An 18,028-nucleotide genomic window follows, 5' to 3' on the forward strand; every position below is an offset into this window, starting at 1 on the left:
GGAAACAGTCAGGTGGATGCGAATAATCCCGAAAGCAATTTGGCGGCAGCGCCGTTCAATCTACTCGCCCTCCTTGTCTACTCCTCTAAGAGTGTAGCGCGGGCGGCCCGGGCCTGTCTCGTTTCAGTTCACCGCAGCTTTCCTTTTCGCCCTCGTGTTCCTGGGCCGCGGATATCACCGAGCAGGCTACGCTTTAACGAGGCAGACGAGTCCCGACCAGAAGGAGGGAACTTCGACATTTTCGAGAGGACTCGAAAGTTGGTTTTAAGCCGTTATTAACGGATGCGTATCAACGCTGGCTGCAGATTCGATAGCTTGACCGCTCGAGAGTTGCTCGCTCCTCCTATATTCCTTTTGGTCTGCGCCTACGAGCATCGTTCGAGAGTGCCACTAATGCGCGTCTGCCAAGCTATCGTTCCACCTTTTCACGGAATGCTGTACGATTCGTTTGCCGGTGGAAATGAATGCGCGTTTTGTCTTTGACTATTATCACGCTGGAAGTTTCGTGCTTGCTTGTCTTGCTGCCTCAACGTATAACAATTGGATTGTTAGGTTTAGGATTTATTAGGAGGGTGGCTGTTGTCTTTGATGAAATTGTTGTGACGGTTGTTTGGATAGCTGTCTGATAGCAGGAGGATGGTGTTGATTAAGCGTAACGATTGATGCTGTGCTTGGTCTCGGCTGCGTTTAATGGAACACGTCTGAGAGGGTGAGCTCCGCGGGAATTAGACGCTTGGTGTGAAGTGGTTTGATACGGAATTGTAGACAAGCTGAATCTGAATGGAGCGCTACGGATAGCGTACGATCTCAATTTTAAAGGTACTTTTAAATATAGTAATGGTACAATTGATTATTTAGAAAGCTATATTTGGTAATTGAAATCGAGCTATAGCTAAGAATAAGTATCTTTCCGTAAAAGTTCAGGAAGTTGAAAGACCTTTATATTTGGTCTTCTTGCATTAGATGGCAGAGTTACTTCCTATCATAAAGAATTTTATCAGAAACGTTGCGAATAACTTTTGCTATACTATCGTACGAAGACAAGAGACGTTATGTTTAGACACTTTTATGTTTAGAGAAGAAATTTCTTCTGCTCCTAAATACGACATGACGAGATTTATTGGGAACGTTATATATAGACTCGTTACAGATTTTTCTAATTTCAACTCGTCTTACATCTTTTTGTGTTAAACGGAAACTTAATTTAACTTCAACTATGTTTTTTAAAAACGTTAAAGATAGCACGAACGCTTCTCCTGTATTACGTCATAAATCCTATTTTTATTTTTTCAATCTTTGTTCGTTTTACATATTGTCGTGTTTATATCGTGATTATATTGAGAAATCTAAAACCAATCTGAAAATGTATATAAAAATTACAAACATTTACTATACACAATAAATATACGCTTAATAAATAAGTAACATGTAGGCAGAGAAATAATCTTCGTGTTAATCGATCTCAATGATCAATGAGCCAATATAGAATTAATGCTAAAAATAATTTCATCGAATATTCTGGCTTATTAATGTACTGAATAATTGACTCTTCACTTCAGATACTTCTGCATGACACACGCAAATGCCCAAATACTTTCGTGAGATCTATTTGAATTTTTTCTTAAATAAGTCTAGAGAATGGGAAATGGGCTGGTAAATGGCCAAAGTATTAATTATGCTCGATCTAACAATTGCGTTAGCATGCACGAGCAATCATAGCTCGTATTGTAGTTATAATGTTCGAGCTAGAGTCGGCCTAAGTGGATCTTAACGTATCATTGAACGATCTTAACGAGGCAGACGAGCGGTTCCTGCTCGCCGCCGCGCCTGGGAGGAAACTTCGGTATCCTCGAGTGCACTCCAAGTCCATCTTAGGCAGTCATTAACGGATGCACGGTGTAATGATACGTGCTTCAGCGGCCTGATCCCCATGAATGACGTCTCTACGCTTCTCAACGTTGCCCAATAACAATTAACAAGCAACCACGGTCTCAATAGCTCATATGGGTACTCGAGTGGTAAACACGTTTTCAAAGGCAATGACGGTCTTAATGCTCGATGATAGGCTACAATATTGTACCGACCAGACGAGAAGGCAATTGAACAGGATAGAGTGATATAATTGCATTAGTGTGTCATTAAAATCTTTCAAAGAGCAGAATTAAAGAATATTCACTTACGTAAACTAAATTTGAACTGTTTGAAATTTATCCTATGTTGTCTAGAAGACGCGTACAGTTTTATAGATATCGTCTGAAGACTTGTGTCCATTTGTAAGGTTTTGGAATGTCTGAAGACCATTTGTGGAGAATCGATGGAATTCTGTGATGGAGCCCCGTCAATCACTCTAATAGTTCTCGTCATGAAGATGGAATATGTTGTTACGAGTATTGGCCAAACTAATACCGTGGCAGAAACGAGAACACTATAAATGGTCCTATCTTAATAGTAATAGTTTCTGCAGAAGATATAAATGACAGCAGTATTTTCCGGATGTTTGATGTATACGCATTAAAACGACCAATTTATTTAATAATAATAATATGTTCTAATGGAATACGTCTGATCCGATATAAAATGTCAAAATATTTCGTATAACACAAATAATGAATTTATAAAAGAATTTTATAAGTGATCGAATACTCTTCGCGAGCCTCTGTATACCGATAAGAAATCAATTTATAAGATATTGGATGAGAGATAGTTCATTAAGTATTTACAGCAATAACCTCCGATAACGAGGCTGAATAACATGAAACCTCTTTAAGATCGAGCGTCAACGAGCGAGTAACGGAAAGTAATGACCGAGATCGGTTCGCGTTTAACGATTCCATCGCAGCCTCAATATTTCATCCAAATCTATCGTGCTCGAACGGAGCATCGCGGAATAACGAGCCAATCAGGCGCCATCAGTTCGCAGGAAGTTTAGCATTCCCGAGCGAGCCCGAAGGGGATCTTGAAAGCCTTATTACCGCTAGGGTCAGCCCCGTTAAGGCGTCTTTTGAAAATCTGATCGTACTCGAACAAAGCGCCTCTTTCAGTTTCCCTCCCCTCTCTCTTCTGCCGTAGCCAAAAGCCTGCGCTCTTATCCAACGACACTCTCGAGTTCCATGTGATTTTGCGAAAATCCATTTTATTCCCCGCGATATCCGACTTTAATTTACCGTCCCGCTTCTGTATTATTAAGGATATTGGTTTCTGTGGCGCCTGCCACACTCGTGTAAGCATCGCGTAATATCCTGTTGCCAACACACACGCCCCTTGTACAGTACTCAGCTTAGTTAGATATTAGCCGTATTTAAACGTAAACAGACTACTATCGCGCAAAAGTGCTTGACTATTGGTCGACTCGTATCACTTTGTTCCTTTGTACGGGAAAATTCAGTGATGTGGCTTACTGTTTCGCTTTGAGCGAAATTGTTATTGCTTGTAGATACTATTGTTAGGATGAGAATTGCAATGGCGGTTTTAAATCAGTTCATTGTTGCCTTTTATGGGGTTGTACGTTGCGTTTATTATAACAAATACACTGATAACTGGTAGATGTTTACGCGAAATATTTTTATAAGTATTAATAAAGGAGCGAAAGTAGAATAAATGTTTTGATTTGATTTTATATTGTATTATACGATTTTATATTTACACTTTATATGTTTACGCTTACTCATTTTTGATAATAAAAAATTTCAATATATTTTATATTTGTTGCGTTTACGAAGACACACCAAAATGCAGTTACGACTTTATTAACTATCGAATCGAATAGATTATACATTATACGTTATATATTAATAGATTATATTAGGTTGTCCGAAAAGTTTCTTTCGTTTCATAAGATGATAATAGATGAAAAACAATTTCTGTTTTATATTATTTTATTGAATTAGATATGACCCATTTCGTTATATTTCTATTATTATGTTCATGCATAATTCAATAAACTAATATAAAACAAAAAACATTGTGAGTCTATTATTTCCTTACAATACGAAAGAAACTTTTCGAACAATCTAGTATATTATTTGAGAGTTAGACAAAAGTGTAACACGTTTCAAAACTTTCAACTTACATTACTATATTAATTCTTAACCAGGCAATTATGTAAGAGTATATTGAATCTGACAAATTGTTCTCTGTTAATCAAGTATTTTTACGATAGTTAATGCGATGTTATGTTCACAACATTAAGGTAGTTTAAGATTTCAGTCTACCGCATCGTATACATTACTGCTTTCATCGCGAATCTAATTAGAGTTCTATTACATGTATTACAATTTTCAGGTGAAACTCTATTATTTAGCAGCAGCAGCAGCGAGCAGCTCATTTCTCTCATTTATACATTAACGTAAAATTGCCTTAGAATACATTAATAAGTCTAACAATGGTATCGCATCCCACTAATGAAATTTTGCATATTCCATCCGACGCGCGAGAGCAGCCCTCCTTATCGCATTCTCACCGCGGAGGAAAACATGCTTCAGAATAAATTCTCGTAACACATGTAATATTAATTACGATGTATGAAGAAGCTATAAATTCTCTTTATTTTCTAACAAATTTCTCGAGGTCAAGTCAAGAAGTATTTGGAATATATTTCAATCTCTAATAAATTGAAAGAAACATTTTTCTAAGAGTGATAGTGTCACTTTCATTTTTTAAAAGCATTGCACCACCTTCTTTTCGGTTCAATAGTTTTCAAACAAACATAGAATTACTTTCACCTTTAAAACACTATATCCAGTGTTCGTAGTGATTTATTTATCTATCTATCTTGTAATTTCTTCTTGTTCTTTAACCTAAAGATCTCGCAAACAGGGCATCGTTATCAAATGAACAATAGAATAAAAGAAAATACGGAAACTGTTCTAAAATCTACCCTTAAAAATGTCTATAACTTTAACTTCCAGAAAAATGACAGAAAATATGTTAGAAACGAAGCGGAACTGCTGAGAAGGACAACTTTGAAAATAACTGTTACAAAACAATTCCAGCAAATAATTCCAATAGAAGTAGAGCAATTGTAATGTAAAAGATATTCTATAATATACACAAGCTTCTATGTGCAACGTTCTTATTATAAATATACAATATTTATATAATATACGTAAATTTCTACTATATAATAGTAGTTCTTATATTTCTAAATCATATCTCGTATTCACGTTCTCCACAACATCTCGCTTCGCTAAAAGCCATCACACAGACGTTACACTATCAAACTCGTGCTTAATTCAGAGATAAGTTTCCACCACTGAATTGGCCCAAGAGTTTTGCGCTACGTGTAACCATCCAGGAGTTAGACGGCTTCAAGGAGAACGTAATCGAACGGAGCAGAAGTAATCGGAGAGGCAAGTGTCACTCTATAGCCCCGCTAATCCTTTCATACTCAATTCCGTGTAACATCGATGCAAACAGGCAAACGGATAAAGACAGAGAGTCGGATAGAGAAACAGAAAGGGAAACGGGCCATGTCGAATAGCGGCATCAACATCGGTCCAGGGTATCAGATCGTGAAGCGACGGACGAGACGCAGGATTATTCTCTGTACGTGATGCGTGAAATCCTCGGGTCAGACGAATGCGAGTAATTCCACGAGCGAGTTTCAAAACGACGACGTTCGATCTGTATCGCATGTACGAGTGCTGTATCGCCTCTCTGATCTCTCTGTTGCTAACTCCGTTTTGGATCGGTTTAAGCTCTCTTAATGAGACGGTTCTGGCTATTTCCGGATGGTAAAAATCACGCTATACTTGCGGCTTTCGCTCGTTGCCTTCAACCCTATCGGGCGAAGACAGGAAATTTAACGACACGCTCGAAATGTCGCGGTATTTTCATTCCGTTTTACATTTTGTCCTTTTTTCTCTCGGTGTCTCCCTTCTTTTTTTTCTAATTTCACGGATGGGTTATTTCAGCGATTTTAATACCTTTCAGCGTTTGTCTCTGGGCTTGTTTGCTGTAATTGTCGCTATGCCTGTATGCATGTTATTGTTTTTTTTTTATTTTACTCTTTCTTTCTCGTCCCTCTTTGTCCCTTGAAATTAGTTGGATGGATTTGAAATCGAGGTTTTAATCGCGAGTGTTAGATACGTGAAGAGCGAGATAGATTTCGGCTGTTTGTTAAAACGTTACGATCGACAAGAGGATTATAATGAAATATCGAGTTTTACGAATGCACCGCGGGATACGAAAGCATCTGGTTATTGGGATCGAAGCACAGAAAGGCTTTTATAATATCGCCCGTTTATGCGGAAATTCCCCGCGAATTTATCTGCATGAGCACAATACACTCAGGAAATATAATTAATTCGAAATGTAAATACCTAAACACGGTTACTGCTCTATTGTACAATTGATGCGAAAGTCGTTAGCGCTGGACGAAAATCGCCGCATATGCACAGTAATATACCTGTAGAAGTATATGAACCGCAATGAAACTAAAAATCTATCCACGTCCATCTATTTCGAAATAAAATATTTCTCGGATAAGCATGAATCGTTCAACGAGAAAAAATGGTACGAAATGTATGAATATTTGAGATCGACTAATGCAACGAGACCATCTAACGCGATGGTCTAATTTACAAAGTGCATTTTCTGATATGCACGGAATATTTCGATAACGATCGGCAATGACATCGATCGCCATTAATTGTCATCCGTTCTGGTCATTTGTCGTGGTCATTTGCCTCTTGAGTACGATAAAACACAAAGTGGGAGAGAAAGAGAGTAGGAATAAAAACTGAACTAATCGCGTGGCTACGTGTCGCGAATAATGAAAAACTCTGTCGACTTATTGCTTCGTGGCGACTCTAATGAGCCAGGGAGCCGAACTAATCATCGTCGACCTCATTGATCAATGGTCCGACGTTGAACGGGCTAGAAAACAAATTTAGAACGACCTTGGTTAATTAACGGGAGTATTCGTGTAACCATTGCTACGCTATTATTCTTTCTTTTTTCTTTTTTTTTTCAAGATTCCCGTTTTAACCTCCGTTTGCAGGGTAGAACGGGAGAAAGAAATTCATGACGTTAAAAATCGTCGGAGAGAAACGTACCGCGACTCGACGATAACGAATGAGTAATATTAAGATAGTTTGTTCCATCGTGACGTTTATATTGCCGATGATAAAGCCCGAAATGTGGAATATATTGTTCGAGCTCAGTAAAGTGGAAAGAGAGTAGCAGTGGTTAAGGTTAACCATGATCAGACAAAGGAGAAATGTATATACTTTATAATACTTAAGAGTATTATGGAAACAGAGACTCTCGGTACGAGACGAATTTCAAGGAGATACTTTTATCGAGTTCCTTCGTTTATCTTCCTCCATCGTTCGTCGATGTAACTCATGTATGAATTAATATCTCTTCGTATTATTACGTTTTCATCGTATGCTTCAGACAATGGATCTGGAGAGTAATATATTATTCCAGGCAAACGAGATTACTTCGTTATACTGATTATACACGATTATCGAATAATGTACGTATATTTTTTAACATGAACAACAGGCAAATGTAATTGCCACCGATCATTGCAATTACCCGTTTCCGCGTTATAAAAATCCAATTAAACGCAACACGAAATTGAATCGGCCGGTCAAAGGAACAGCTCTTCAAACAAAAATCAAGTCGCTTAAAGCAGCTTTTAATTCGATCGTGCACCGAGCATTCGCAAAGACCGTTCGTTTCGTTCGATCCGTTAAAAAACAAACGACCAGGTCGCGGGGGGTGACGTCAATTTGATGAATACCGCAAATTCGTCGAACATCGTTCGCGAGTGTATCGATTGCAGCCGGCGGCAGCGAGAAGCGTTTTGCGCGTCTTACGCTGAATTTTATTTATGATGCGATAAATTTGCCATCAATAATGATCTGGCCATTGTAAATCGACAGATGCAACAGATGGCGTTCCTTCATAGAAGTTGTACTTATCCCGCTATACATGAACGTATATTTATATATACACCGTTGAAAGAAAATATAATTTCTAACGAGTAAGCTGCAAAATAGACGAGACAAATAATATCAATTTTTGATTTCTTATAAAATCATATGATACGATACAATGAGTTAAATTTTATTATTTCTTGTGTTTACTAGGTATCAACAATAAGGCTGTGAGGCGTATTCGTAGACGTGTTAGTATGTTAAAAAGTTTGCAAAATAAATTAAATACATATAGAACAAACGAAACAAATACATGTGAAATATATATCTCTTTATCATTTTTGGTTCTGATAGAGGAACTAAAAACAGATGGAATGAATTAAATAGAGAAATGGAAGGAAAATATGTATATATACACGAAAACGCAATTAAGATATAGCCTAGAGAAAGCTTTGATTATCGTTTGATTATTCAGAAAAAATCAAAAAATACGAGAAGTTTGTAATATCAATAGAAAGTTATGAACTGGATTTTATAATAACCAAACTTTTCGTTATTTTTATATCACAACAAGGAAGAACAAGGGATCTTGCAAAGCACAGATGCTTCAAACTTTTCGTATACGTGGTCAACCTACGCACGCACGCACGCTCGTATAACTCTAAACTACAGTAAGTAATCGAATAGCGGTTCAACGATAAACTATCACCTCGGCTCGTAAACTTGTACGTTTGATCGATCCGAATTACTTAGAGGTATCGTTTGCCACGACGAAGATAAAAATATGACCTATCCGGCATCGTTCGTAGCTTACGCGTCCCTTTCCATCCAGGCGGTTAAATAAAAAATCACACGACACTGTAACGATTCCTCGGCTTCCTACAACGTGGTTTAAGGGTCACGATGATGTGCCGTAACCTGATCGTTTCATTTTACTACACGCGTTTTCCAAGGATCCCGAATTCTTCCCATGTTACTGATTAAATCACTTTTAGGGATCTTTGGGAGGGAGCGGTTTAATCAGTTAAAAGGCAAGTAATGAACAGCGAAATCATAGCTAGCAGTAAAACGCGCGATGGATGTTCCTTTTCTATTTTGAACGTAGGAATATCATGTTTGAAAATCTATGACAAAACACTCGACACGTATCTATACAGATTGTAATGAAAAATTAAAGTCGTTTACATTGTTACCATTTAAGCTCATACGATAGTTTATAAGTTATATGTATATTTAACTGTATTTTCTGGATGCGTTTGTACTTCCTGTTCTGTATTTTTGTTTTCTATAAATATTTTCTAGTGCTCTTATCCGTTTAAGCATTGTACCATTCTATTGTGATTTATAAATTTGTTTACAACAGTTATTACTTCTTAGTTTCTCTACAAGAATCAGAGGTGACAATCATTCAAAATTTTCCATCCATCAAGAAGGGTTGAAAACGACTTCTGAACTTCATCTCTTGCGTTTTAATTCTTGTTGGAAAAGCACAAGCGTGTATCGACTCTTAATTTTCGTAAAATTCATTCTTACGAATGTATTGAATTTTGTAATCGATCGTTCGAACGTATAACAAAGAAACCGGTGAAATATGTGAGGTGGATATTAAACGTGTTGGTTAGTTTGTTAAAGAGACGAGTGATAAAATTGTAATAGTCAGTGTATATTAAAATTACTTTAAGTGCAGAGATAGTGTATGCCGATCGTAATCTTAGCTCGTTCAATGCTACTATTTGACTAACTATTCGACCATATGACTGTCCTAGAGAGCACGATCGTTTATTTGTATCGACCCGTGTTATTATAAAAAGTTGAAATGTAACTCCGGTAGACGATTACAAATAACGGCGATAATATTTTGTCTGGAGTTCGTTTACCTTTGAAGCTAACAAAGCAAAACAACGTTGGTATTCCAAAGCACAATTATATGAGTCTTTTCTGATTTAAATCTTCCGTTGACTCAGGTGCCGCTATATATGCAAAATCGTTTTTTAATAAACTACGCTATAATATTAATGATACGAGATGTTATTTCGCGGCGGTGCGGTGGTTTAATGCCCGTTAAGCAATGAAATTTAATTAATCTGGATCACCGAGATCGGAGGAACGCTCAAGCTGTCATTGTCCTCTCGAACATTGTTTTTCAATGACTAATTACGTATAAGGTTGGTATTAATTACTCGCGATTCTCGTTGTCGCACCGCGGCGTCACCGCAAATAACCGCGAAACGAAAACTCGGTTTGTACGCGAACATTCTCGAACAATGTGGGGGTAGAAGCTTCAATTCCCTCATGGTACATTGTACGCGATGTGCCCAAGTAAAAAACTATGATTAATCGTGTGCATTTACTACACAAAAAAAAATAAAAAAAGCAAAAGCGAAATATATGAAGAACAGAAACAAAAAATTATAAAGGGAACAAAAGGAGTAAAAAAATACCTCGTATCGTAGGTTTTATTTTTATCAGTTTTCCAACGCCGACATATTTCCCTGTGAAATTGGCTGGAAAACTTTTACGCGCTGGTCGCGTAATATTGACCTCGGTTTGTTCGTACGTAAATAAATGCGATTAATTGTAACATCGCGCGAGACTTTTTCGTCGCTTCGGTTCTCACACGATACATCGAGCTTTTATAAATCATCCGGCCGCCCAGCCCAGTTTTGATCGCGTGATTTATGGATCAATTGTTTCGTACTCCATTGAAACGCGGGTATCATTCGAGCAGCGACGACCTCGAGCGGAAGGAGGGCACGAAATTCGATGAATTTCACCGAGCTACCATTTCCTACTGTTTCGATAATTATCGATAGCTCGTAGAAGGTTTGAAGTCAAAGAATCATTAAGGTATCTGCTGAAATACAAAACTTGTTTCCAACAAATGACCAATGTTTGTCTAATGTCGATAATCCATTATTGCTTTTTTCGATTTTTCCATTCCTATTTCATCTCCCCTTCTATATCAAAAGAACTTCAGCTAAGACGCTATTACAAAATTCAGTTATATTATTTGGAAATTCTATTTTTAAGGTACGAACAAAAAATTTTGAGAACTTTGGTATTTTTCAAAATCTCTCACATTGTTCCGCAGTAAAATAAATTATGTGATAATACAAACGAAGTATTGTAAAACCAGAAGGTGTAACTTTATGAATAAATAATTTATTCCACTATTTCTCTTCAGAAAATCCTGCTTAACACTGCGATATTCCACTTACTTTTCTTATATTCTGCCCCTTAAGAATCATACTATAGAATAATATTTTATTACAATAAATTTAATCAAAATTCCGTAAGAACCTTCAACTGCAAATATCATTAAGTCCCTGTAAAAAATTTTACTTCCTACAGACACCTATCAAGATCGAAAGAAACGTAAATTAGGCAACGCATTTGTGAAACGTGGTATGTTCCATCAAGCGACGGTATCGCATCTCGTACAACGTATTCGTACGTCGTTTGAACTTGATTCGTGTTTATGCGCTGTAAGTAAAACGGTATTTGCCAGCGGGCACTCTTAACCGACAGGTCGCTTTAAAGTCGCGTTCGTGAGCAGCCAAAGCAAATTTCGCGGCTTTAAAGCGGCGCCGATTTCGAGCGGATGTGCAGTAATGAGTAAGCGATGCGTGAAGCCGAGCTGCGCAACCGTCGCAGCCGGAAGCAAGCCCTATTTGTATTGCCGTACCGCAACGATAGTGCATACCGCACGTTAATGTTAGGCGTACGCGGCGTTTCTGAATGTGATTTTATCGCCGCAGTTTCGTAAATACGCTGTCGCCATTCTTTCCTCCGCGACCTCGGCGTACGCCAGATTTTGAGTATTCTGGTGCGTACGAGTGGATCTTCTGATTGCAAGCTACGAATTTGGTTGGGAAATTCAAGGGAATGACGTAGTACGAGGCGCTTTTAGAGAAGATTAGCGGTTAAACGTTGTATTTTTTGTAATGGCACATTCAGGGAAACCTATCTATATTATAGAAGAAAATTTTTAAAGTGGAATTTTTTAACGTCTTCTACTAAGATTCTTTCAATTATTTTATTTCTTTCTTATAAGTCATTCGGCAATAAACGATATTAATTGATGGAAAATCTAATTTTACTATAAAAGTTCTATTGTCAAGTTTTCGTAATTATTTTCGTAATATTTATCGCATTAACACAGATACTGGTTATAGAAATTATTTGCAGATAGTTATTTCTCAACGAAATGTTTATTTGTCAGCTCTAGTGCACTTCATTTTCATGGTAATAACATTTTTGTCGAACTAAATGATACAAAATTTAATATGGTGTCCACGAAGCTAATTAATTAATACATCAATACCGATGCTGTATTAGCATAATTTTACCTGTTTTTTTTGTTATAACACAAATTATTCCGTGGTAAACGAAGCAAGAATAAATGTCACAGAATTCAGTTTTACAAATTAACAATATATTCAATCAGTTTACAATACGAATTTTCCTATTAGGTTTCCATTAATAATTTCCTGGCAACATAATAACTTATCGAAGAATCTCACAGCTTTCAAATATTCTGCTAGTAGAATGTACATTCAGTACTGTATTATAGACTCTGCTAATACCCTATGCTTGCATTATTTCGTACAATAAAAGCGTTATTAACATTTTGAATATCTCGATTATCGATCGGTAATTTAAAATTTGATCTTGGAAACTACGATGGCTATGGTTCATGATTTTTGAATTATCGCGATTACCAAGCAGCACCCTCTCGCTCAGTCTCGGTAAATACCGTACAGTATTAAAATATAACAGCAAATTTGTTGCACACGTATCGATTCGCAAGTTCGTTTGAACAAGCCCGGACTCAACGATGCGCACGGGAATTTCCGAAAGTTCTACGACGAAATATCCACAATAACTCGTTGAAGCTACTAAACTTCGACGTTTCGAGCGGTGAAAAGAGTCGTGTTCTAGTCGATCACTGGTGCCAAAAAAAAAAGTAGCGGGAGAGAGAGAAGCATCCTCAACGTCGACGTGTTCGAAGTACCGACAAGGTGTATGATCAATCGTTTACGCGTAACGTCGAATCATACGTAACCGTTTTGCAAACTGCAAACGCACTCTAACGTGTTCTGCTTCGCGTTGCGTTATTGCCTCTGACGCAGTATAACCACGGAATTTATACAGAGCTTCCTATATGCAAATGTATGGTGCAGCCGAAGCTCTGAGCTTTTAATCGCGAATCGTCCCAGTTTAACCATCTAGCGAATTCATTGCTGCAAACGACATTGAAATCAGAATATTTCTGTACAATTCTCAAGAATCATCGCTCTATATTCTTCTTGTAACCTCGATGATTTTTGATCGAAAGGGGAGGGTTTGTAACAGAAACGATGCTCGTCAATCTTTGTATCTTTTCAGGAAAGGAAAATGGTATTTTGCCATCCTTAATTTTCTTTGGGCAAATATTCGTCGTATTACAGAATTATTGTATGTTTTGTTTGCAATTATGCTACAGGAGATCGATATTTGATTAAATCAGGAAAACGAGATCATTGTAGTTAAAGTTATTTTTGAAGACAAAATACTTTCAAACTAGATTGATATACCTTGAACGATATATCTTCATTTTTACTAAAGATTTTTCATTAAATGAAAGAAATAAGCAATAAATTAATTAAAACTATAGATATTTCTCTTTTCCGCTGCTGCTATCATATATACTGATTCGTTTCTTCATATGTGAGTCCTTGTTTAAAAGAGCCACGGCAATACCTAAATAATAGTCTTGTCAACAGTCCTATACCCACTTTGCAGACTCAGTTAATTTTCATTCGACGATAATTCATTCTTTTCTAATACGAACTTTGCATCTGACTATCAGAATACGTTCTTAGATAAAATATCGAAAACTCTGACTAGGATCGAGGCACTTTACAAGCCACTCATTCTTTTTCCTACCACTGTTCCTCGTGTCTTGTTCATTTTTTAATATTTTCCACCCTCCCCCTTGTTCGTTGACAAGCGTTAATCGCGGCGAATTGAATGCTCGACGCTAATTGTATGCGTGCTTTAATTTGTCGATCGGATGCACGAAGTTGATTGCCGGGATTGATTAAATTTTCATTTAATTAAAATTGTTATAATCGCTTACAGCGTGGAAAGTCAGCATGTTCGGCATTTTTCGTAACGGAACGTTTGTTTTGGGATTAAGGGGAAAGTTCCGAAGCGTGGTTCGAGACGCTATGAATATTTTGTTGTCCTACCGGGTCTATTTCCGAGAAAGAAGGTTCCAAAGTCGAGGTCGTTGATCGTGCTCGAGTATTATACATAAACATGAACTCGGTTCGATGTAACTGTTTATAAAATCCAACTAGACGGAGAAATTTTTAGGACGTTAGGACTGGAATCAGCGGATTTCCTGATACCAGTCCATAACCGTACGTCTGTTCAAGCTGAAAGAAAATCTCTATTACTCCTTCGAATATTGTTGTTTTAAGGAAGAGTATTCTGACGAAGTCGCCTATCCCGGAATTCTTACTTCCATACATTTGAAATTCGAAGACGACTAGTATATGGAAGAGAATCGTCTGAATATCAAAAACAATGAATCTGACTACTGAATAAATAATAGAATTTACTTGGTTTAGAATTCGAAATATATCATTAAAAAAGATATAGTACGGGTCAAGATATTATAACGAGATTGTACTATTTAGAACCATACAATGTGATCTATGTTCAAATTTCGATTGAGAAATTTCTATAGAGACCTGCCATTAATAATGTTTCACTTACAAGTAAAAAGAAAGAGGTAGAGAGGAGAAAGAATAAGGAGAATTTTGACAGCGGCTGATGTAAGGAATTTCGTTTACACTTCTACAATTGGGAATAATATTATACATCATATTATACTACATAATTATAGCACCATTCACTGACAAGAAATTTTGAAAAATAGCTATGCAACTGATTAAAACCTACTCGGTATTCATTAACAGTTCAGGAAAAGTTACAAATTTTTGATCAGGATTTCAAATCTTTATTCTATTCTTCACTTATCTCATTATTCAATATAAGTAAAGTCTTTAAGTCTCTTCTTATAACAACACCATAGCTTTCAATGGATTATCTATTTGCATTTCTATCAATCTATTTCAAATCCTGACTAATTTTACAATGTTTCAATTTACAATTTTACAATTTACCTATATAGTACCCTAAACTGTACTTGCTAGTTCTCCAACAGAATTCACGTGTTTTCCGATGGAAAACGAGGAAGAAACTATCTTTCAACGAACCTTTCGACCCTCTAACGCCTATTCCTCGGAGAACTAGCACGTTAAAACGTTCGCCACGCAAAGTCTCAGCCCCGTGTATCCTAGCTTCTAGATTCTTACATGCAAAATCGTTGGTGGCGATCAATGGGTGGCACGCCGCGAGGAGATTGCAGCTGATGGGCAGAATAGGCGGCGAAGCTTGGCCACGGCATTCAACGAGGCTAACTCTATCCCGGCAAATTACATTTCCATCCCCGTACGTGATAGGTGCAGCAAACATGCCCGTCAACGTCCGACCGAGTTTCTCCCTGATTAGTTACACTCGACGCTCGGATTATATTTCCAAAGGCAATTAATTAACCAACTTCCTCGGGGTCGCTTATGACCGCGTCGCGCTACGTGTCACGATATCGTGGATGGCCGGCAGTGGACATTGAAGGACAGCGTCCAATAAAACTGGGTGGTCGCTACGGAAGGAAAGAGAGGGAAAATGAAATTTCTTGCGGAGCGAAACATCGACTGAGACGTCCACGGGACCACCTTAATGGAAACTGTCGCCGAAAACGTCAGGATAAAGCCGTACTGGCTGATCAATCGTACGGTTGGACTACTTTCGATGAACACTTATATCGTCCACCTATATCTTCCTTATTCCAATCATTTCTATCGGTCGGTTTTTGTATTTCATACATTTTCAGGTTTCGTCGAGTGTCTAGAATTGTTGACTCTTACAAACTAGAAATTTTTCGTTGGAATATCTTCAGAATTGTGGAGAGGTAGAGTTGTGAGATAGTTTCGATATCAAAGTAAGACTATGGTTTGGTATATTAAATAAATTTTAAGCTGCAAAGTACACTAAACGAGATGGAATATTGTTCGATGATAGAATGCGATGCGGATAACCTGGATTAAATTCAAGGACTTCATTAACCAGATTTAACAATTAAGGCAGATCCGATAATGTATATACATATATATATGTAATTTTAACACTAACAATTTTCTCTTTTTTATCATCTTTCTTCGTCCATTTTAGGAAAATTACTTGGACATTATCAACATATTATTTTGGCATGTTTTTCTCAAAACTTGAATGGGCATGCATTTCTTTTTCACCCCCAAATCGAAAACACTCGGTCCCTCTAATTATTTCTAGCACTCAAAGTTCAATCTAATAGGTTATTTAATTGTTTTATAATTAAACGTTTCCTAATTGCTATTTCAAAAAAAACTTCTTAAAAATTGCGTTCGATATATATGGTTGAATTAGTATATGAAATTTGTGGAGTTTTCCCGCGTTTCAGAGCTGTTAACGTTATCAGGCTTCCAGCGGCGGAAATATTGAAGTTTCTAGTTCGATGTCGTCGCGTGAAACGAGGGGAATTGCATTGCAATGTTCGCGTAATTTTCGTCGATGAATTCGTAGGACAAACGAGCGCCGTTGACATAATACCATGTTAAATTTATTCCGATAGAGTGTCAGAACTGTGTCATTTTGTGCATCGTAAGTTTACGCCGGTTTCGAATGGAGAGCGTTGTTTGAACGAGAGATCCGCGGATATTTCACGTTGTAGAGTGAATAACCGAAAAACGAATGTCGGCCCGTGATAAACTTGGCCCGACTGACCAGCGGTAAACTCCTCTACTAGTTCCGAGCATATATACGGGCTGTCAGCTCGCGTTACGCGTCTGCATCGACGCGTTCACCTCGCTGGAAATATTTCACGATAACCCGGATAGGGTTAAACGGGATATCATTTAATTTCCCGCTAGCCCGCGTGAACATTTTGTTCCGTTTGCACCGTGTTAATTACGAACGCGTCAAGCCCCGCCGATATACTTCCGTTCACCACGCGCACATTCGAACGGAGTAAATCTCGCGTTAATTCCATGAATAATAGCACGACTAACAGAGGCGAGCCTTTTTAGAATGTCTCGATAAGGATTAAACACTTCTTCTTTTAGAGAAACAAACATTCTCCTCTTACAAAAGCTATTTATGTCTCGAAGGTGAAAGAATATCATCTTGGGAAAATAAAAAAATCCACTCACCCAATCAAGTGTCCTTTGCACGGGGACAGCCGTAGAGCTGGCTGGTTGTTATCCTCGACAGTAGCGCCTCGTCACACATCCGATCGCCTCAGGATCGTTTCCCGAACTCGCATCGAATCATCGTCGATTGATACATCTTCCGCTTCGTCACTGAGTTTTTCCTCATTCCGTTTCTTCCACAGAAAACTAATCTTTCTCTCCTTGAAAATTTCCTCTCTCAACGTTGTACACCGTCCGGCGCAATGTCACACGTGATCGACTCCGATCGCGGATTACGACGCAACAATAACACGCGATACCGTGACGAAAATAAATCGAACAGTTTACAATTTGATCGTTGTATATGTGATAAAAGGAAGCGCGTGAAGGAGAAGGGGGATTGTTCTACGAATGAGGGGGTGTTCGGGTCGAGGCCCGAGGCAAAACAAAAACGAGACAGAGGGAGCGACGTTACGCACGCGGTGGCCAGTCGCAGACTGAACTCGCGATCCGCGAGTAGCATCGATTTCGATGGAGGGGGAAAGGACTACGGGCCGTGACTGGAAGGGTGGGGTAGAGAGGGCTGGGAGGGCGACGCGCACGGGGCGAAAGGGACGCGAGCGGACGAGGCACAACGAGAGGAGCAGTCAAGCTATACGGGTGTCTAATAGCCGCGTTGGACGAGAGCTTATTTTGCCCGTGAGAGAACTGCTCTGCAGGCGTGAGAGACTCCTAGGCGTGAAAATACCTAGTCCTCCCGTAAATTCTTATTATAAAGTATTATACGTTTTTTGAGAGAGAGATAAGATAAGGTGTGGACGAAGTGAATGGCAATTGTTTTAGGAAACTTGTATGGTTGTATAG

General features: G+C 38.1%; 1 protein-coding gene across 2 annotated transcripts in view; it reads right to left on the minus strand.

The window, feature by feature from the left end:
* The window catches only part of LOC100645083 (discoidin domain-containing receptor 2), a 141,041-nt gene extending 123,369 nt beyond the window's left edge, over positions 1 to 17,672 (minus strand). For both annotated transcript variants that reach the window (XM_048407749.1, XM_003396599.4), the window contains exon 1: positions 17,186 to 17,672. The gene's annotated coding sequence lies outside the window, so the exon portion shown is untranslated. The remainder of the gene's footprint in view (positions 1 to 17,185) is intronic.
* Positions 17,673 to 18,028: the final 356 nt, after the last annotated feature.

Source organism: Bombus terrestris, chromosome 7, assembly GCF_910591885.1.
Source record: "Bombus terrestris chromosome 7, iyBomTerr1.2, whole genome shotgun sequence".
In the NCBI taxonomy this organism is placed as follows: Eukaryota; Metazoa; Arthropoda; class Insecta; order Hymenoptera; family Apidae; genus Bombus; species Bombus terrestris.